Source organism: Equus przewalskii, chromosome 28 (genome assembly GCF_037783145.1).
Source record: "Equus przewalskii isolate Varuska chromosome 28, EquPr2, whole genome shotgun sequence".
Taxonomy (NCBI): domain Eukaryota; kingdom Metazoa; phylum Chordata; class Mammalia; order Perissodactyla; family Equidae; genus Equus; species Equus przewalskii.
In genome coordinates, this window is record NC_091858.1 from 4210078 (window position 1) to 4232292 (window position 22215).

The following is a 22215-nucleotide window of genomic DNA, read 5'->3' on the forward strand; positions in this document are numbered from 1 at the left end:
ATTATAAACCCTGAAAAGAAATAAAATAAACTATGCTCCTGGTTGAATTTCCTAAAATCACTCTCCCAATATTTTTTGAGACTTCCTAGATACAGTTTCTTTACCATTCTGATTATATGGAGCTCATTTTTCTTCCCCATTTGCATTTTTCATTTTATCACTTAAAGAAATATATATATGCCCTTGCTATTCAGGCATCTATATGCTTCTGATCATACTAGATTCTGGCTAATCTCAACATTATCTGATTAAATGCAACTTTGAGCCACAGCATTTGGTAAATGCTCTATCTTCCAGAATTGGAAGGATTTCTTCAAAAAAGAAATTATCTCCATGTATGAGAGTGGCAACTTGTTCAGTGTTAACCACTGTTATTTAAGTCATAACTTATTGATAAACATCTTGAAGATTTTTCTCTCTCTTTTTTTTTAACAGGGAAAGATTCGCCCTGACGTAACATCTGTTGCCGATCTTCCTCTCTCTTTTTTTTCCCCCAAAGCCCCAGTAAATAGTTGTATATTCTAGTTGTAAGCCCTTCTGGTTCTTCTACGTGAGCTGCCACCACTGCATGGCTACTGACAGACGAGTGGTGTGGTTCTGTGCCCAGGAACCAAACCCAGGCCACCAAAGCAGAGTGCACTGAACTTTAACCATGAGGCCATCAGGGCTGGCTCTCTTTTTTTCTTCTTTGAGTTAACATTATCTAGACAATTCTATGTTATGTTAAGAACAGCCAGATGTAACCAAAATCTGGACTTGAGTCAGAATATAAATTTATATAAGTATCGCTATAATCATATATATATAACAAAATTGACTAACAAAAATTTGACTGTTAATAGGCCTTAACAGCAAATAGGAAATGTACATTTTTTTTCTATAGCTTTTAGCATCACAGAAAAATCTCAGTCCATTTCATGCTGAGTAGTCAACTACAAATCAAAATCTATAAAGCTAGCTCTCAGAAATGTTGGTGATATTTCAAGCTCAGGACACAATTAGTTCAAAGTTATACCCACAGCCTGTGGGACTGTTATACTCTCCAGAGCTATATCTGTCTTTCCTCTTCCCTATTTAAGCGTCCTTTCTTCTAAAGACACCTAACAGGATAACATGTGCACACTACTCTTTTTGGATTTCTAAAACTAACACCACCAAACTTAACTCTTTTCTTACAAAAAGATCTTATAATAGCCTTAAAAAGATGAGTTTCAGCCCTCTGATATTCTTTCCTTGATAAAGGATAAAGCTCAAATAATAGATTCAGTTTTCTAACATCTTTGCAGTGCTAAATAAGATAAACTTAGCGACAGCTTTGACTTTCATGGACAGACACCTGTCAAATAAGGATCCAGTTCTTCCTGAACATCTATTTCAGAAAGGACAGTAAGTCCCTGTTCCGGGGGGCTTTAGCTGGGTATTCTAAAGTTTCCCATTTTAAATGCAGCGGTAGGTCAGTATAATTCCTACTCAGAGCAACTTCAGATCTTCAGATTTTTTCAGCAGCATCTACACCTGGAAGGTTCTGAAGCCAGCTGCACAGGTTTCTATTTCTCGGTCTTAGAACCAGATGCCATAATGGTATTATTCCATATTATGTGACAGGCCTGAAGGTAAAAGTATGCCTCCCATGGAAAGGAGAGGCCGGGTCAAAATGTACCTGAGAGGTGCATTACCGTCAGGAAATTGAGAGCAGACATCTGTTGTTCCCCTTCTGAAGGCATCGGGGGAGGGCAGGCCCTCTCACAGGGTATGTCAGGAAAACAGCAGGATAACTGAAAGATTTACCGATGATTTTCATTATATGTGTACTTTGGAGAGGCATATTTTATTTCAAATTTAACTATCCAGAAACCCAGTGGCAAGTAAGTAATTAGTCAGTCTTCCAGAACATGTGAGTGGCATTTGCATAATGAATCTAGAGAGTTCCTGTCTATGGGTGGACTTTGGTCCACTCGGGATCTGGAAGTTTTCCGCGAGACGACTCACCTTGGGGAAGGGACACCAGAACGTTCGCTGGTTAGGTCAATAGTTCAGCAGATATTTACCAAGGGACCCACTGTGTGCTAGACCCTATTAATGACAAGTTAATAAGTTACAGTTCCTATCCTTGAAGTGTTTGTGTAGTTTTTCAATACCTGAACACTGAAGCTTTATGATTCTAGAGCGAGATCCTTACACTCCCAGGTCCACTAAAAGGGGAGAGTGCTGGCTGCTCCTCGCGGTGAGGAAGGCTGCTGAGCGCCCTGAGAAGCCGTCAGCAAAGTGGAGCTGGGAGACCGGGCACACCATGGATCTGATGTGCCTCCAAGAATGATGTCGTCACAGGAATGCAGGTTCTCTGGGCAGCTTTTACTGTCCAATATGGCCTGGAACCTGACTTGGGAAGGGAGGAGTGAAGACAGGCTCAGGATCCAGGAGGGAAGTCAGGGATGAACAGGCTGAGCCACCAAGAAAGTGCTGGCTATTTTGTTGTATGGGCAGTCGTATAAGCTTTGACAGCTGGGGCCAATTACCAAAAAAACTACTTTCTTCACTCAAAACTTCATATTTTCTAGATTTTCTTTCAAAAGCCCCCATTATTTATGTATGATGATTTAAATCTTATAACGCCTGATAGGAGATCTCATCACTATTAAGTGAGGGAAGAAATCAGGACTGAAAATTATGTAAGAATAAGTGACTTTTAGGGCTGGCCTCGTGGTGTAGTGATTAAGTTTGTGCACTGCACTTTAGTAGCCCAGGGTTCACCAGTTCAGATCCCATGTATGGACTTAGCACTGCTCATCAAGCCACGCTGTGGCGGCGTCCCACAAAAAAAAAAATAGAGGAAGATTGGCACAGATGTTAGCTCAGGGACAATCTTCCTCAAGCAAAAAGGAGGAAGATTGGCAACAGATGTTAGCTCAGGGCGAATCTTCCTCACACACACACACACACACACAAAACCCAAAAAAACTGACAAAAAGAAAAAGTGACTTTTGTGATCAAAGAATGATAATTAGAGTCGTTTATCTGTCCAACCTCTGTTGAAATTCACTCTAATTATTCTTTTTCCCTTCATGCTTATAACACTTTCTCTAGTGTAGCATGGTTCTAGGAATTGATAGCCAATGATCAGCTCGATAAGATAGTGAGCAGATACAAGAGTACGACTGAGCCAGATTTTCATCACAAGAACTGCGTTATTGTTCTAAAGCAGGTTTTTTTGCAATCCATGCAGGTAATTTTTCTTTTAACCTTGAAGGATGATTATGCCTGGATCTTTTGATTGAAACATCTCATCCTGTGCCCACAATGGATACTATACAATTAATAGTCTTTCTTTTCTCAACTGTTTAATTAGGGTTGAGGCCAACACAGGATTTAAATGACTAAAGTCAATGAACATCACGAATATCATTCCAAAATGTTCTCTGCTAATTGTGAGTAATCTCCCCGTTCCCAGGAGAGGAGGTGGCTGGCTGTAACGCCGGGCCTCCCGTGTGGTGTCATTTCGGGGAATTGCTTTCTTCTCTCCACGTGATACCCTTCCTCCCCATGCGCACCTGCTAGCTAATTGTCAAAGTTTTTTTTCACAGAGAAAAAATGCACTTTTGTCTGCTTTCCTGTAGAAGTCCCAGGGATAATTAAACAATGGGATGTGTAAATGACAAATACAGTGGTCCCAGTTTCACTTTCCATTTCAGTTACCTGTGGTCAAGGTGGTTGGAAAATATTAAGTGGAAAATTCCAGGAGTAAACAATTCATAAGTGTTAAATTGCATGCTGTTCTGAGTAGTGTGAAATCTCACGCCGTCCCGCTCTGTCCCACCTAGGATGTGAACCATCCCTTTGTCCAGCGGATCCTTGCTGCATATGCTACTCTCCCATTACTCACTTAGTAGCTGTCTTGGTTATCAGATTGACTGTTGCGGTATTGCAGTGGTTGTGTTCAGGTCACCCTTATTTTACTTAATAATGGTCCCAAAGTGCAAGAGTAGCGATGCTGGCAATTTGGATAGGAAAAGGAAAGCTCTAAAGTTCTTCCTTTAAGTGAAAAGATGAAAGGTCTTGACTTAAGGAAAGAAAAACAAAATCATGTGCTGAGGTTGCTAAGATCTACAGTAACTTTTGTTACAGGATATTGTTATAATTGTTCTATTTTATAATTAGTTGTTGTTAATCTCCTACTGTGCCTAATTTATAGGTATGTGTGTGTAGGAAAAAGCCAAGTGTATATAGAGTTTGGTACTATCAGCAGTTTCAGGCTTGGAACCCCCCTGCCAGATAAGGGGGGACTGCTGTCTCAGAATCTTACCTGTGAGATGTTTAGATGGGAAGGCCTGAGATAGAAATATGAAGGGCATCATTGAGTCGGGTAGAGAAGGCAGAAAGGGGCAGCTGGGGCTGGCAAGGACAAGCTTGGCCTGTTTGGGCCCAGGGCCAGGCGAACTTGAAGAAATAACACCCACTTCCATATACTCTGGACTTAAAAAGACAAATGAGAAATAAAAAACTCAAGAAGTTAAATATTCTCTTCTACACAAAAATATTTCCAGACTCCTTTACCATCATAGTTTTGTCCATTATGATTTCTTTGGCTCATAAAGCAAAGGTTTCAAAGATTTCAAACCATAGAGGTACTGACCTCCTGATTCACTCATTTTTATCCTCTTAGAGGACAGACAGGGAATAAACTGCTTCATCATCATTTTTAGTCGAGAAAGCCTGGTAGATAACAGATGTGCGGCCTCCGAGAGTCCAGGGAGACTGGGATGAGGACGTGGAGAGGATTCCTCTTCCCTCGGCCGTGGGGCAGAAGGCCAAGGCCGCCCTGTGGGGGCCTGGCCATAGGGAGCCCTGCTTCTGCTCCCCAGCCTCCCCTCACTACCCCAGTTTCCGAATGGCTTTTAGAGTCAAGGGACGGCTATCTTTAGGGACAGAGCCGCTGTGGTTTAAGAAATCACGTCCTTATCATCTGTCTTCATATGTATTGTTCCAATCAGAGAGCTGAAGGTGGAGAGAGAGACACTATCAAGTCATGCAGATTCATGCAGGTGAAAAATTTCTTAAGACATAGTTCTAAGTCAAATTTTAAAATCTAGTTTAGAACATTTCTTTTTCTTCTATAATATTCACTCTAAAATTATTTTCTCCTACAAGTAGTGCTCAAAGAAGATGGATTGCATCTGTTACCTTTGGATTTAGACAGCAGATGTAGTTACGGTTTCCTGGCTTGTCTCTCCTCTTGTGGAGCTCTAATACTGGAGCATGATTCAATTCCATTCTGTATTTACTCTACATCTAGCTAAATGTCCGATACCGCAAGCATATAGGACCAGCCAATGGTGTGATCTCTACTTTCAAGAAGCCTAGAGTTTAAATTAGGAGACTAAATTAACAGATGAACCTAATAAAGACATTTAAATGCCGATGTATGGGAATGATTTTATATAACATCATCCAAGGAATTGAGAGAGAGGAGACATTAGTGCAGACATGAGTAATGAGAGAAATGTGCTCGGATGAGATGACCCTGGGCTGGGAAAAATGATGAATTCAGCTTGAGGCAGGCTGAGTTTAGGGGTCTAGGAGCATTCAGGTGGAGATGTCAGTGGGCGTTTAGTTTATGGGTCCAGAGTTCAGAAAATAGATGATGGCTGGAGATGCAGATTCAGGAGTCATCAGCTCATAAGAGACTGTTTAAGTGCTTGAGATGGGAATAGATGACTTCATCTAAGGAGAATATATGGAGAAGAACAGGGATAAACACACATTCATGGGACAGACCCAGTGGCATAATGGTGAATTTCATGCACTCTGCTCCAGTGGCCCAGAGTTCACTGGTTTGGATCCTGGGTGCGGACCTAGCACTGCTCATCAAGCCATGCTGAGGTGGCATCCCACATAGAAGAACTAGAAGGACATACAATTAGGCTTTACAACTATGTACTAGGGCCTTGGGGAGAAAAAAGAAAAAAAGAAGAACATTGGCAACAGATGTTAACTCAGGGCCAATCTTCCTCACCAAAAAGAATACCTTTAAAAAAAGAAATTAAAAAAACACAGACACAGGGGCTGGCCCCGTGGCCAAGTGGCTAAGTTTGTGCGCTCTGCTGCAGGCGGCCCAGTGTTTCATTGGTTCGAATCCTGGGCGCGGACATGGCACTGCTCATCAAACCACGCTGAGGCAGCGTCCCACATGCCACAACTAGAAGGACCCACAACGAAGAATATACAACTATGTACCGGGGGGCTTTGGGGAGAAAAAGGAAAAAATAAAATCTTTAAAAATAAACAAAAAACACGGACACATATTCATGCATACAAGTATGTGGGTGTACATGTGCACACACACGTAGGGTGACAGAGGGAGAGGACTCAGAACTTTTTCTCATAATGACACGCTTTATATTTCTTTTCTAAGTAGGAGAACGGGACAGGTTAGTGCTTCAGAAGCCAAGGAAGAAAAGCACTTCAAGAAGGAGGGTACAGAACACAGTAACCAAATACCAGAAAGAGTCAAGCAGGAAGAGGACTAAAAATCTAGAGGGTTTGTCAATTAGGAGGCGGTGCTTGACTGTTGTCAGGGGAGTTTTGCTGAAGTTTCGAGCCCATGATGACCACAATGGCCAGACTAAGAACGAAGAGAGGGAGTTCCACACAGTTTTCTCTCCGGATGAGGGAGCATGCCCTGCAGCCCCAGTGGTGACAGCAGTGAGAAGGGCAGAGGGTGATGTGGAGCTAAATGGCATGCTTGAAAGTGTTTTGCATGAGAACTCAAAATTAAATAGCAGAACCCTCTTTTAAAATAAATAGTATGGAATTTCATGAAAACAGAACTCTATTTACCAGAAGTGGACATGTAGAGTCAAAAGTGGCACCCCATGAACTTCATCCCTGGCCCCCGCTGTTCTCTGGAACTCTCAGGGACCTTTGATAATCACAACTGATAGGACCATAGAAGCAAGAGTCAAAGGTGCCTGCTTTTCCCCAGCCCAGGAGACGGAAGGAATGCTGATGGAGACTTTAGTAAGTTAAGTCTTAGACACATTGCTTTTGAAGTGAATGGTGCTTTATCCAAGTGGGGATGTCCTGTAGGGGATTGGAAACAGGCCTGGTATGCAAATACAAGCCAGGGCTGAAAATGGAGATTTTCAAGTCAGCTAGAAGGGGGGATGTTGAAGTCTGGAGAGTAGATGCGGCCTCAAAAGTAGAGAAAGGGGCAGAGAGATAGAGCAGCGCTTTAGGCATTGGGTCTACCAGAAAACCACTAGAAGGAGTCTGCCTGCCTGCCTGCCTGTCTGTCTGTCTGTCTCTCATACACACACACAGATTTGACCTTTGGCCATTGTGGGAGCTGTAGCCTTTGCATCTGATGGTGGAGCATGAGGTATGCAGGACAGGCTTTTGGAAAAGAAACAGATACAAAGTGGGAAGGAGCAAAGACAAGCTCAAATTCATAAGCATGAGCTGGGACCAGTGAGGACGGGTGGAAACCCGTGTTAGCGCTCAGCACCTTCACTCTCAGTGAAGGAGAATCTGGTGCTTTCATGTGTCAGGTGCAAAAGGGCTGACCTTCCGAGTGTAAAAAGACAAGGCCAGCAACAGGGAAGGGGTTTCCAGGCGACGTTGTGCAGCCTTGTCACGTCAGCGTGCTGCAGAAGCGCCGCAGCACACTGACAAAGCACAAGGGGAGGCCGCAGAGCGCAATGCCAGCGGAAAGACACAGCATTAAGTGCGGAGTCATTTCCTCCCTCTTTGGGAAAAATTGAACAAGTCAAAGATGGAGAGATTTCAGAGGTTTCCAATTTTCTCAGGAAGATGAGTTTGTTTTGTTAATGAATTACATTCTGAATCTCTTTCCTTTAGGTACATATAAAAATTATAAATGAAAGACCGTCTCTTTTATTAACAGAACTGTATGCCTTTAACGATAATCTTCTAGACTGACATGTGTAAGATAATTAATACCCACCTAGGAATGAATTACACCCATAATCATAAAGAATTGAAGCATCCCTTGGAGAATACGCTGTTTTATCTGCATTCTGAGATTAATTCGAGGGGAAAGATACAATGATTTGTTCTCTCACTCGAGCAAAACAAAAAAAATTTGCTGGAGTTATAGCTTAGGGATTTATTTCAGAACTTTCGTGGAAAATGGACCATCTGTGGTTGTAAGTATTATTACTTATATAATTTGTTCAGGACAACAAGTTATGATAAAATGTCCAATTTCCCTTGGCGAAATTGTCTATTTTATTTTCAATATATATATTTAAAGTTTGACAGGATTATGGAAGATCATTCCAAAGAAAATAGCTTAGCTGCTTTGTGAATGGGTGGAGCCGGAAACTTATTAGATGGCACAAATGTTGGCAATAGCAGGAAGCCATCTGCTGAAGCTGGCACCAGGACAACAGTCAATTGGAGAGTAGGACAGACCTCAGGGAAGAAAAACGTATAAAACTGACAGCAGACGTCGAGTGCTCACACAGCCCCACACCTCTCTACAGCTTCTGGCTGGGGAAGATTATTGCGGAAGTTTGGTCACAAAGGGGCTCATAGGGATCCTTCCTGGGTGCTGTATTCTTTTCTATCAGCACACTCTCCAGAAGAGATCTAATCCCACCTTGCACACACACTCACACACACACACACACAAACATCTATCTGTCTACCTATCTACCATCTATGTATCTCTCATCTCTATCTCTCTTATCTCTCTCTCATCTACCTGTGTATCTATATACACATATACATATCTATGGAGACAGAGAAATCTCTGTATCCATATCTATATCTATCTATATCTACCATCAAGTCCAAGCTTGATCTTTCTCCTGGAACTCCAGACTCTCTATTCAGATGTCCATCAGACATCCCAAACTTAACATGATTAGAAAGAGAACACTTGTAATCCCTCCATGGCCTTCTACCTTCTTCTCCCTCAGGCTCCCTGTGTCTCTGAACAGCATCACCATTTATCCAGTTGCTTACGGCTAAAGTCTAGAAATTGTCCTTGATTCCTTTCCTTCCCTCCCTTTCCACACCTAATTTATCAGCAAGTTCTGTGACTCTGCATATCTTAATCTGTCCTCATCTCTCCATCTCCTCTCTCAGCACCCTCGTCCAAGCCTCTGGTCTCTATCTTTACTGGGCTCCCAGCAGCAGCCTCCTAACCTGCTCTCTGGGGTGCATTTCCCTTTCTATATGCCATTCCTCACAAAGCGGCTAGACTGAGCTTTTAAAAATGTAATCTAGAGCATAGTCTCCTCCACTGAAAATCCCCTGAGGGCTTCCCAGTGTACTCAGGAGAAACCAAACTCCTCGTGCTGGCTCACAGGGCCCCATGTGATCTACCCTCTACCCGCCGCTCAGTGTCAGCTCAGACCAGTCTCTCCTTGCCCAGTATCAGCTCAGACCAGTCTCTCCCTGCCCGCCGTGCTCCAGGAATACTCACTGGCCTTTGTTCCGATTTTCAAGCAGCTGAACTTTCTTCTGCCTTAACTTTGTGTTTCCTATACCAGCTGGAATCTCTTCCTGATGTGCGTTTCCATAAATTATCACCTGACTCGCTCTTTCTTATTAACCAACTCTCACATTAAATATCTCCTAGGTATTCTTTGTCGCATCATCCTATTTTAATTCTTTACCTAGCACTTATTTTCCTCTGATATTTCTACATCTATCTATTTATCTATCTATTCATCTATCTATGTTTCACAAATAGAATAAAAGTTTCAGAGAGGCAGGGGTTTTCTGGGTCTTGTTCACTGCTGTATCTCCAGTGCCTAGAAGGGGCCAGCATACAGAAGGCAGGCACAGAATTCTAGTGTTACAGGTAGTCAGAGACAGATAATTTTAATATAAGATAGGAAATGCATGTCAGGGGAAAGCAGACAGTACTAAGGGGGCACAAAAGAAGGGCAGTGAACCTAGCCAGTGAGACGACCTTCTGGGAGACGTGGTACTTGACTTGGGTTGTTGATGTGTAGGTGGACAGGAAATGTAAGGAGGTTGGTCAAGGAAGTGATACCACCATTAGTAAAGGCTGATTTATATCTTTAGAAAAGAGCCTGGAGTGTAGAGAGAGAGAGAAAAAGGCCTGAGACATTAGCAGGAGCTAAGAGCTAGAGTAAGCAGTCCCAAATGTCACTAAAAAGAGAGAGAGGGCCAGCCCTGGTGGCCTAGTGGTTAAGGTCAGCATTCTCTGCTTGGGCAGCCTGGGTTTGGTTCTCGGGCATGGACCTACATAGCTCTGTTAGTGGCTGTGCTGTGCTCTTGGCCTACAGACTAAAAAATAGAGGAATATTGGCATGGATGTTAACTTAGGGCGAATCTTCCTCACCAAAAAAGAGAGAGAGGGAACTCTTATCCTAGAGGTAGTGGTGTCACATTGAAGTCATTTTAAAAATATCACTTTGGCAGCAGATTGGAAAAGTCTAGAAACAGAGATAACAATTAAGAGATTATTAAGGTAGTCCAGGCAAGACTTAGGAGTGATTCTACCTTGTATCATGTCAGGTTATAGCTACAGAAATACTAAGATTGATCGATAGTGACTTTGATGTATGTAATACCTATAATACCTACACCCTGAAGTGGCACAAGTGGTCATCGGCAATGTTCTTATTGATTTCCCTCACTCTCAAGAGTTTTCACCTGAAAACTGATGTTAACGAGAGCTATGCCACTGGATATGATGATTAAATGAAATAAAGTATGTAAAATATCTGGTGTACTTCATGGCACAGAATGAATAATCAGGGAATATTTATTTCTTCCCTCTCCTCTATTAACTAACACAGTCATTGGCTTGGGAATAGATTCATGTGGAGAGTATAATATAGAAGAAATTACGTTAGATTGAAATTCAAGGGTCCTGAATTCTCATACCATCCCTATCACTCATTACCTATGAAACTCTGGGCAATGCGCTTTATATCGTCTATAAAATGCAGAATAATAATTTTCCTACTGCCCCAGTGGGATTGTTGTGAGGATCAAATGACATCAGTCATGAAATTCTATGTGAACGTAAGGTGCCATTATCTTGGTCCTCAAATCCACCTGTGGCCCAGATACGCATTCTTATCCTGAGAGAGTCAACTATGGCTTTGGAAATTTTTTTAGCATTTTCAGGCCCTAAAGTTGATAGTACAACAAACTCAGCCACTACCTTGAAACACAATATGTCAACTATTACTTCTAACTCCAAAACATCAGAATGTCCAGCTTTCCTCTGTATGAACTTTCTATTGCTATGTAAAAAATTATCCCCAAACTGAGTTGCTTAAAACAACGAGTATCTGCTATCTCACAGTTTCTGTGAACTGCATGCCTAGACATAGTCGGGGGCTGCAGTCATCTGCAATAATCTGGGGCTGAAGGATGTGCTTTCAAGGTGGCGCACTCTCATGGCCATTGGCAGGAGGCTTCTGTTATCCACCCATGGCTCTCTCATGAGATGGCCGCTTACTTCTTCCAGAGTGAGAAATCTGAGAGAAAGAGCAAGGAGAAGACACAGTGCCTTGTGTGACCAAGTCTCCAAAGTCACACATCATAAATTCTACTTTTTTTCTATTTGTTAGAAAAAAGTCAAGTCCAGCCACACTAAAGGGGGTTGGGGGAGTGGGGAAGTGAGCGTGGGTGGAGACCAGGCTCTTCCTCTTGAAGGCAGGAGTGTGAAAGAATTTGTGTACATATTCTAAAGCCACCACACTTCTCTATAGTTGAAGTCAAGGAGTGATCCTCTGGGGTCCCCTTGGACATCAGTGGGGCTTGTGGCTCCCTGTGCTAGCGGCACACTCAGCATGGAGAGACACCTTCCTCCCACAGGACGAAGTCAACTTGCTTCCTCAAGTTCTCTCAGTAGAGTTTTATTTACGTTTATTTATATGTTCTAATATACTATCCCCTCCCCCTGCCCAGTTTTATTGAGAAATGATTGACATACATCACTATGTGAGTTTAAGGCACACAGCATCATGGTTGATTTACATATATTGTCAAATGATTGCTACAACAGGTTCAGCTAACATCCATCTTCTCATATAGATACAATAAAAAGAAAAGAAAGAGAAAAAGGAAACAAAATTCTCCTTCTGATAAGAACTCAGGATTTACTCTTAACAACTTCCCTGTACATCATGTGGCAGTGTTAGCTACAGCCATCATGTTGTACATCCTTAGTACTTCTTGATCTTACAACTGCAAGTTTGTACCTTTTGACACCTGTCTCCAATTCCTCCTCCCTGTACCATCAGCCTCTGGTAACCATAAGTTTGATCTCTTTTTCTATGAATTTGGTTGTTTTTTTTTTTAGATTCCACATATAAGCGAGATCATACAATATTTGTCTTTTGCTTTCTGACTTATTTCACTTAGCACAACGCCCTCAAGGTCCATCCTTGTTGTCACAAATGGTAGAATTTCCTCATTTTTCTGGCTGAATAGTATTCCATTGTGTATACATCACAACTTCTCTGTCCATTCACCTGTTGGTGGATACTTAGGCTGCTTCCTTGTCTTGGCTGTTGGGAATATGGTGCTGTGAACACAGGGAGCAGAAGTCTCTTCAAGTTGGTGTTTTCTTTTCCTTCAGATATGCTCCCAGTAGTGGAATTGCTGGGTTGTATGGTAGTTCAATTTTCAATTTTTTGAGGATCCTCCGTACTGTTTACCATGGTGGCTGCACCAATTTACATTCCCACCAATAGTGCATGTGTTCCCTTTTTTTTTCACATTCATGCTAGCATTTGTTATTTCTTGTCTTTTCGTTTGTTTGTTTGTTTTTCTTTTGAGGAAGATTGGCCCTGAGCTAACATCTGTGCTGATCTTCCTCTACTTTATATATGAAATGCCTGCCACAGCATGGCTTGACAAGCAGTGCATAAGTCTATGCCCAGGATCCGAACCACCAAATCCCAGGCCACTGAAGCAGAGCATGTGAATTTAACCACTGTGCCACTGGGCCAACCCCAATCTCTTGTCTTTTTGATGATGGCTATTCTAGCGGGCATGAGGTGATATCTCATTGTGGTTTTAATTTACATTTCCCTAATGATTAATGATGTTGAGCATCTTTTCATGTACTTGTTGGCCTGTCATATATCTTCTTTGGAGAAATGTCTGTTCAGGTCCTTTGCCCATTGTTTTTTTTTTTGGTCAGGAAGTTTGGCCATGAGCTAACATCTGTTGCCAATCTTCTTTTTGCTTGAGGAAGATTGGCACTGAGCTAACATCTGTGCCAATCTTCCTCTGTTTTGTGTGTGGGATGCTGCCACAGCATGGCTTGACGAACAGTGTGTGGGTCCCCACCCAGATCTGAACCCGTGAACCCTGGGCTGTGGAAGTGAAGCATGCTACCTTAACTACTATGCCACTGGGCCGGCCTCCCATTTTTCAATTGAGTTGTGTTTTTGCTATTGAGTTGTATGAATTCTTTACATATTTTGGATGTTAACCCCTTGTCATATATGTGGTTTGCAAATACTTTTTCCCATTCCCACTCTGTCCTTTAAAATCTAACATCTCTGGCAAGGCTGAACATCGTGCCTGACACAAATAGGAGTTCAGTAAATATTAGTTCAATTTATTGAAAGATCCTGAATACAAATGGTTTATCTGATTCTTTCCAGGAGATAGGTTTTAGTAAGAAGAAGGAGGGGACGTGAAGCTTTGGAGAGTAGCAACACAAATTGGGGAAGGGGCCAAGTGGGAAAAGGACAGAGAATTAGGCCCTGACAGCTTAGCCATCCAACTGCTCGCGTTTTTGGATGGCTAGACTGTGTGCCCTGAAGGTGGACTAAACTCTGCACAGTGGCAGGAGCAGCAGCAGCTTCATTGGTGGCAAGCTGACCTAAAGCATGGGAACTACCATGGGGAAATTTCTCAGACCCTGCAGAAAAAGAGGTTTCCTTGCCACTAGGATTGGGAACACGGCCCGGAAGTGAGAGTGGACTCAACAAGAGTAGGAGAGGGTTATTGTGGGAAACCTTTCCAAGTAGATTTTAATTTTGGAGAAATGCCAAGCTGTAAATTGATCTCAGACGTTGAAAATGCATTAGATGCCACCATGGCCCTGGCTGTCAATTCAGCCCGCGTTTGTCGAGCAGCCATTGTGTGTCAGCCGCTGTTCTTGTGGCATACACATTTATTATCTCATTCAGTCCGCACAAACGCTGTATGGGAAGTTTGATTATTCTCCCTTTATAGGAGATTAGTGCTTCGGGAGGTGATGTTCCTTGTTTAAAGTGACACAGTTAGCAAAGGGAAAAACTGGGATTTGAATCCAAGTTTTTATACTTTATTATACCACAGCTTTCATTTCTTAAAGTGAGAAATTGCAATTGCAGATACATCACGGATTAACTAACATTTTGTAAAATATAGCATCTTCCTAAATAGAAGGCTGGTACAGTTTAAGCTATAGGCCCATCTCATTCCGTGAAACGTAGCTTGCTCTTGGCAACAGTTTTCCTGCAGTAACGTTTAAAATGGGGGTGAAGATTTTCTTTTAAAGTCTTTTCTGCAAATTCATGTCTTTCTCATTCAGATATAAGGTTGTATGTTCCACTCAACAAATTGCCCAGCTTTCTTGAACATCCAGGCTACACCCAGTACATCTTCTACTGCGCAACAGCTAATAACATCGTAACCACTAAAACAGCCAAACAAAATTATGAAGTTTCAAATACTTGATTTGTAATTATACTTTTAATTGAAATGTTAATAGGGCAATCCAATATCTTTCTTATGATCCTTATCCACTAGAATTTGCTCATTATCCATTATTCCTTCAAGGAAAGAAAATATTTTCTCTTTCTCCCTTGTGTTTCTCTATGACCTTTGATTTGTACCCATGACCCCCAGGCTTGTGTGCCATTCATTCATGCATTCATCCATTGAGTCAGTAAACATCATTCATCCACTCTTTCAACATCTATTTATTGAGCATCTACAATGCGCTGAGCACTTGTCTAGTCATGGATGGATCGTATCTTGTAGGCCAACCACTGTGCTCAGCTCTGCGGGTGATAAGATGTTGTCTGAGGCACGGTCACTGTGATGAGCAGACGCAGGGTAAGAGGAGTATGATGGCATTCACGTGGGATACGATGGAGACAGGTGAATATACATTTCTCCTATTAACAGTGCTACTATTAGTTATCACATGTAATAAACTGTTATTGTATGACGGATTGTTTGACCTAGGGGGTCATCAGATACCTTGTAGAGGAGCGACATATCAGATAAAAAGCAGGCTTTCTCCAGCTGGTCATTGTGTTAGTTTGGGACTGGGTCCTCTGAGCAGCACATGCTAAGAGAGGTTTAAATGTGCAAGAATGTTACTAGGGGAAACAGCTGTGAGGGAAAACGCCGAGTGATCCAGGAGAAGCTGGGAAAGCTGTCAGGCCACGCCTCTGACCCCAGTGGAGGAGAGTGGAAGTACTCTAGTCTAAGGAAAGCAGGGGTGTTGGAAGATGAGCCGAAGTCGGCCTCAGAAGCACTCCCTGCCTTCTGGGAGGGGATCTGCCTTGTCCTCTTGGCGCCCTCGGTCGTGGCCTGAGAGAAGCCCGGGAGCAGTCAGAGCTCGGCAGTGGGGACCTTTGGTCGACAAGGCTCCTGTAGGTGCCGGTCTGGGAGGCACATTCTCAGGGCCACCCTAGTTGCTGTGAGGTCAGCACTGCAGGCTGAGAGGGCAGATCAAACAAAAGATTTGCTTAAAGCAGTTTGGTGCATTTTAGGAGAACTGCAAGCTCTATATGGCTGAAGTGTGGGCGCATTTCCGTCAGGGAAATGAGGAAGCAAGAAGGGAAGGTGTTGAGAAGGAATACCAGAGATGTTCAGTAGCCGAATCACAGAGTCTAATGTGCAAATCGAAGGGGTTTAGGCAAGGAGAAGACATTGGAAAGTTTTAAGTAGATAAGGAACCTAATCAGGCTTTTTCTCGCCAAATAAATCAGTGGATGGATTAGAAGATGTAATACGACACAGGGAGAGGAGGTGGAACGCTTATCTTCTGAACTATTGCAGTAACCAGTGGAAACGCAGAGACTCAGAAAGGTGTTTGAAAAGTAGAATTAACATCATTTGACCACCAATTGTGTGTGAGGAGTCTTTGATTCCAGGTTTCTGGCTTGGGCACTCGACAGTGGAGACATCCTCTCCAATAAGGGATGCATGAAGAGATGCTGGTTTGGGAAAAAATAAGTTTTGAACAGTGTGGCATTTTAGGTCTCTCAGCACTGTTTTACCCAGTCTTCAAGAGATAACTCAAGGCATGAGATGCACGCTGGGGAGCTGTGAGCCTCTCTCTCCCTCAGGAGACATTTTAACACCCCTGGTCAGCTGACCACCTCCACCCGTGTAAAGGGAGGGCATTAGCGAGCTTGCCTCTCCTGCATCTCTGTGTCTCTCTTGACCTTTGTCTACTTAGCAGGAGTCAGCAAAGACAAAAACAGCTGTAGATTAATGTAATGACTATGAGATCATGAGATTGCAAAATGAATTTCTCCCCAAATGGATAAGTACTCCATCAGCCCCTTCCCCATCTTTGTCTTTCTCTGTTTGGTTTGGAAGAACGCATCCTTGCACTCTCCAGGGGGATGTGTGGAGTGAATCTACAGACACTGGTCAGAGCACCCTCTTCTCCGGACAGCTGATGATGGGTGGGAGGTGAAGCATTATCTGACTTCTTGACCCAGCAAAGCAGAAATCACCCACAGAAATCATCAGAATCTCTAATAAAACAACATGCTTTGGTTCCCAATTTCATTTCCATTATTTAAGTTTCATGACATTAATTCAGGCAACATAAAAATTTCCAGCCAGATTTGTATGCATGTATCACAGAGTCTTGGGATGAAGGGAAAGAGAAAGAAAGGCTATCGTGATTCTCTGGGGAATGTGAAGTGGGTTTCAAAATAGCATTTTTAAAAAAACATTTTTGTTGAAATCAGCAGTTTACAACCTTGTGAAATTTCAGTTGTACATCATTGTCTGTCAGTCGTGTTGTAGGTGCACCACTTCACCCTTTGTGCCCAGCCCTCACCCTCCTTGGCTATTGTAAATAATGCTGCAATGAACATAGGGGTTCATGGGACTTTTGGAATTGCTGATTTCAAGTTCTTTGGATAGATACCCAGTAGCGGGATGGCTGGGTCATATGGTATTTCTATTTTTAATTTTTTGAGAGATCTCCATACTGTTTTCCATAGTGGCTGCACCAGTTTGCATTCCCACCAGCAGTGTATGAGGGTTGCTTTTTCTCCACAACCTCTCCAGCATTTGTGACTTTTTGTTTTGGTTATTTTTGCCATTCTAATGGGTGTAAGGTGATATCTTAGTGTAGTTTTGATTTGTATTTCCCTGATGATCAGTGATGAACATCTTTTCATGTGCCTATTGGCATCTGTATATCTTCTTTGGAGAAATGTCTGTTCATGTCTCCTGCCCATTTTTTGATTGAGTTGTTTGATTTTTTGTTGTTGAGTTGTATGAGTTCTTTATATATTATGGAGATTAACCCTTTGTCGGATATATGACTAGCAAATATTTTTTCCCAATTGGTGGTTTGTTTTTTTGTTTCAATCCTGTTTTCCCTTGCCTTGAAGAAGCTCTTTAGTCTGATGAAGTCCCATTTGTTTATTCTTTCTATTGTTTCCATTGTCTGAGAAGACATGGTGTCCAAAAAGATCCTTTTGATACTGATGTCAAAGAGTGTTCTGCCTATATTTTCTTCTAGAAGGCTTATGGTTTCAGGTCTTACCTTTAGGTCTTTGATCCATTTTGAGTTTATTTTTGTGAATGGTGAAAAAGAATAGTCAATTTTCATAAAAATATAGAACGCTTTGCAAATTTGCGTGTCATCCTTGTGCAGGGGCCATACTAATCTTCTCTGTATCGTTCCGATTTTGGTATATGTGCTGCCGAAGCGAGCACTCAAAATAGCATTTTTAAAGCACCTGCCTGTCCCAAGAGATAAGCTAAGTATTTCACATCATTTCTCCTTTCCCCACTTTTTCCTCCTCTTTTTCCTCCTCTTCCTGCTCTTCCCTCTCCTCCCTCTTCCCTGCTTCTTCATCTTTGCCTTTGTTTTCATCTTCTAACTCACTAAATCCTTAACCATTAGGCCACTCCTTGGTTGAAAGCACACTAATGGTTTTCCATCTTGTTCCATAAAAGCCTAAGTCTGCACAATGGCCTACAAGGCCTCACACATACCTGGACCTTCTTGCCTCCAGTTAGCTCTTTGCCCTCTCCCGGCTTCTCACCTGTCTGCCTTTGGCTCCAGCCACGTGGACCTCTTTGCTCCTCCTTGGAGACCTCACGAGAGTTCTTACCTCAGCTCTTGTACTTGTTGATCCCTCTGCCTGCTCTTCCCCTAACAACCACACACCAACTGGCAGTTTCTCTGACCATGCTTAAAAGCTGCAGCTTCTGTTCCCACATCCTCCATGTCCCGGCCCTGCTTTATTTTGCCTCGTAGTCCTTATTGCCTCCCATCATACCGTATAGTTTACTTATTCTCATTCATTGCCAGTTTCTCCTTGCTAAAATATAAGGCATAGATTTTTGCCACTTTGATTTCCTACTGTGGCCTCTGCACATTACAACAGTGTCTGCTTTAATGGGACTAATATTAGTATTCCCATTCTCAGATGAGGTGACTGGGCTGTGAAAACTGAAATAATTTCCCCAAGTCACATCCTCAGTAAACAGCAAGGCTTCAGTTCAAATCCAGATCCATGTGGCCCAAGATCCACGTCCTTTTCACCCCGGTGGTTTCCTTCTTTTCCAAATAGCCAGGTCAATACTCTCCTACAATCAGGGGGTGGCTGCTAAATGGGAAATGACTGAATTTTGGTCAGGGAGTCAGATCGTGAGACCTGTGTGAGAGGCCAAGGAGGAAAGAAACAACATCAACGAGAGAACAGTGGGGGTTCTGTATGCTCACAGGAGTTAAATGCCCGGTGCTTCAGGAGATCCCTGGAAACCTTCTTCGCAACCCCCAGGCCAGATCCCGCACACGCAGACTGTGGGAAAACTGGCACCACACGCGAGCCAGCCACGGGTTCCATTTAGATTGCATGCACAGATGTCTAATTGGAGCTTGCTGTTTATTAACATACGCTGCTTTGCCGTTCAGAAACGGGAGTTAATCAAAATGTTGCAAATGATGCACCTTGAGAAATGGCACTCCTTATCATGATTGCATCTCCATATTTTTTCCACGTTAGGTGTGTGTGTGAAATGCTTTTAAAAATTCTGCTCAACTCAGATCAGGCCCTGGTCTGGGATCTGTCTGAGTCTGTTCAGAGGGTCTGGCAGAATTGGCGTGGAGCCATCTTTCAGTGCAGCTTTATACGCCGCACAAACCTAGACTTGTGTAGCAGTCGGTTAGGAGCAGAGCACTTCCTGGCCCTTACAGCTCACGTGGAGCCTCGGAGAGCCCCGGCTCCCCTTCTCCCTTGCCCTCTCTGTTAGTTACCAAGGAGTAAAGGTCACAGGCTAGAAGCAGATAATTATGCTACCTCAGGAATCGCTGCTTCCCTCTGAGGACCACTGGAATGTAATTCATTTCTTCAATCTTTCTTCTCAAGTATTAACAAAGTCAACAAAAAAAGGATTTTCTTTCCCACCAGTTCTTGCCAGCACTGGATGAGAGCAGTCAGCATGAATTTTAATGAATGTCTGTTTTTCAGTCCTGAATTTTCCATAATCAATTTCTTTTTATTTATTAATTGAAAGCGAAAGTGTATAGAGTTTGAGAATTGATGGATCTTGGCGCCTTGGAGACCACTCAGCCACATTCAGAGTGGAGCTGGCATGTGCTTCTCCATAGAGCCCAAGCTTATGTAAGAGGTACATTGGAAGACGATTTTCTCCTGTTAAAATGATTCATCCCATGGTTCTTTAAATGGGTCAGCTAGTGCTGTAAATTAATTTACACAAAAGAGAGTCAAATTCTCTACTTTTTTTCAGAAGCAAATCTATAGAGGAGGGGAGATGCACACGGGCGGGTTCTCCTGATGTTGACCATGCTTCTCACTGGGCCTCAGGGTTCAGCTCTGCTGTTTCTCTCTTGCTGCTCTACCCCACTTACCTTTTTGAGGTGTGTGAAGAAGGTCCCGATTCGAGGGGCATGCCCACCTGGGTGACTCATTGCTTTGGCCCTGAGACTTCTCCTGTGATCAGAAGAGCCCTGTGGTGATGGCATTTGAAGAGGGACACGTAGGATGTTTCTGCTAGATTTAGCATGGGGCTGTCGGTGTTTCAGGGGACTACTGGGATCATGGCAGATCATTCTTGGATTGCTGTCCTCCTACCTGATACACCATAATAACACTTTTCTCCCATTTACTGACAACATTAGTTTTCTTGGGCTGCCATAACAAAGTGCCACAAACTAAATGGCTTAAACAGCAGAAATTTATTGTCTTATAGTTCTGGAGGCTAGAATTCTGAGATCAAGGTGTTGGCAAGGCCGTGCTCTGTCTGAAGGTGCTAGGGGAGGATGCGTTCCAGGCCTTTCTCCTAACTTCTGCTGGTTCCTTGGCTGGTGGCAGCAGACCTCCAATATTCACACAGCATTCTCCCCATATGCATCTCCTTGTGTTCAGATTTCTCCTTTTTATAAGGACACTGATCATATTGGATTAGAGGCCACCCCACTGCAGTGTGACCTCATCTTAGCTAGTTACATCTGCAATAACTCTATTTCCAAATGAGTTCACATTCTGAGGTACTGGAGGTTAGAACTTCAACATATGAATTGCAAGGAGGGGACACAATTCAGTTCATAACACTGAACATTAGGTAACTATTATTGCTAAATAAATTACCCCTAAACTTTGTGCTGTAAGGGAGGAAGACATTTTCTCTACCCGCTCTGGGTCCTTCTGGATGAACAACGAGTTAAATTCACATGAGACAGAATAACAGGAGAAAATTCAACAAAGCTTTATAACACGTATACATGGGAGAGGCTCAGGCAACCTGAGCAACTCACCAAAGTGGCAGAAGTTCTCCCCTTAAACACTACCTTCAGCTAAAAGCAAAGGAGGATGTTGGGGGCGGGGGGCGGGAGGGCCAGTTATGGAGATCACCAGACAAGTACAGTAAACAAGAGTCAGGTTATTATGCAGATTTAAGTCCTTGCCTTCCACGTTGATAAGAGCTTCTAGAGATAAGGTCAGACCCCTTCTTCCTGGTACAGAGAGGGAGACACCTTTATAGATGGAGATTTCCTTTACAAATGTAAATGTCTCTTACAAAGGGTAAGTAAATTCTACTTTTCAGAGTTTCTTTCCTGTCTGCAGTTTTTAAAAGTAACCAGCCTGAAATAATCCTCATTCCTAAAAGACATATCTTGGGGTAGCCAATTCCAGTCCCCCACAGTGCCTTAAAATGACATTTATTATCTCACAGTGACTCTGGGCCAAGAATCCAGGCCTGGCGTAACTGGGCTCTCGGGCTCTGCGTTTCTCCTAAGGCTCCAGTCAAGGCTGCAGTAGAGGTGAACCTGCTTGGAATCTCACTCAAGAAGTTGTTGGCAGGATCTGGTTCCTTGTGAGATGTTAGAATGAGAATCTCCATTCCTCAATAAATACTGACCACAGGCATTTCTGGGCATAGGCAGCTCGCCACGATCTGAGCAAGCAAGAGAGCAAGAGAGTGTGGGAAGAAGATGGAAATCACAGTCTTTTATAACCTAATCTTGCAAAAAAACTGTTCATACTCTATTTGTTAGAAACAAGTCACCAGATCCAGGCACACTCAAGGGGAGGGGATCATGCCAGGATGCAGGGACCTTTGGAAGCCTCTTCAGAGACTGCTTACCTTGGTCTGCCCTCTGAGTCCTCCTTCCTTTTTCATGAAAGCTAGCACATACTTGCACCCAAGTGGTTTGGTTGGCCTGCTTGTTGCCAGTAGAATTTCTGGAGTCTATTGGTCTCTTTTCATTGTGTACTGCTTCTACGTCTTTCATTCCAAAATGGTAGTGTTTCAGCTGATACCATCTTCTCAAAACCTCTGTAGGATTTCTGTGAATGTTATTGGGGTTCACTGTACTAAAAATAAGTCACATCCACAAATCTCTTTGAGGAAAGCTTTTCTCTAGCTTTGGATCCTGTTGAAAAAGCTGAGAGACATGCCCTTTCACTTCCTGGAGGCCCTATTTTTCCTTTGAGACAACCTATAAGGCACACCCTTAATCTCTTT

General features: G+C 42.9%; 1 protein-coding gene and 1 non-coding gene across 5 annotated transcripts in view; one reads left to right on the plus strand and one right to left on the minus strand.

Annotated features, from left to right (window-relative positions):
• Window positions 1-22215, plus strand: part of ZMAT4 (zinc finger matrin-type 4) — a 321316-nt gene that overhangs the window by 286172 nt on the left and 12929 nt on the right. The window lies entirely within an intron of this gene.
• On the minus strand, window positions 17828-17934 carry LOC139080164 (U6 spliceosomal RNA). Its single transcript, XR_011534444.1, has one exon. It is a non-coding gene; the product is annotated as a U6 spliceosomal RNA (small nuclear RNA).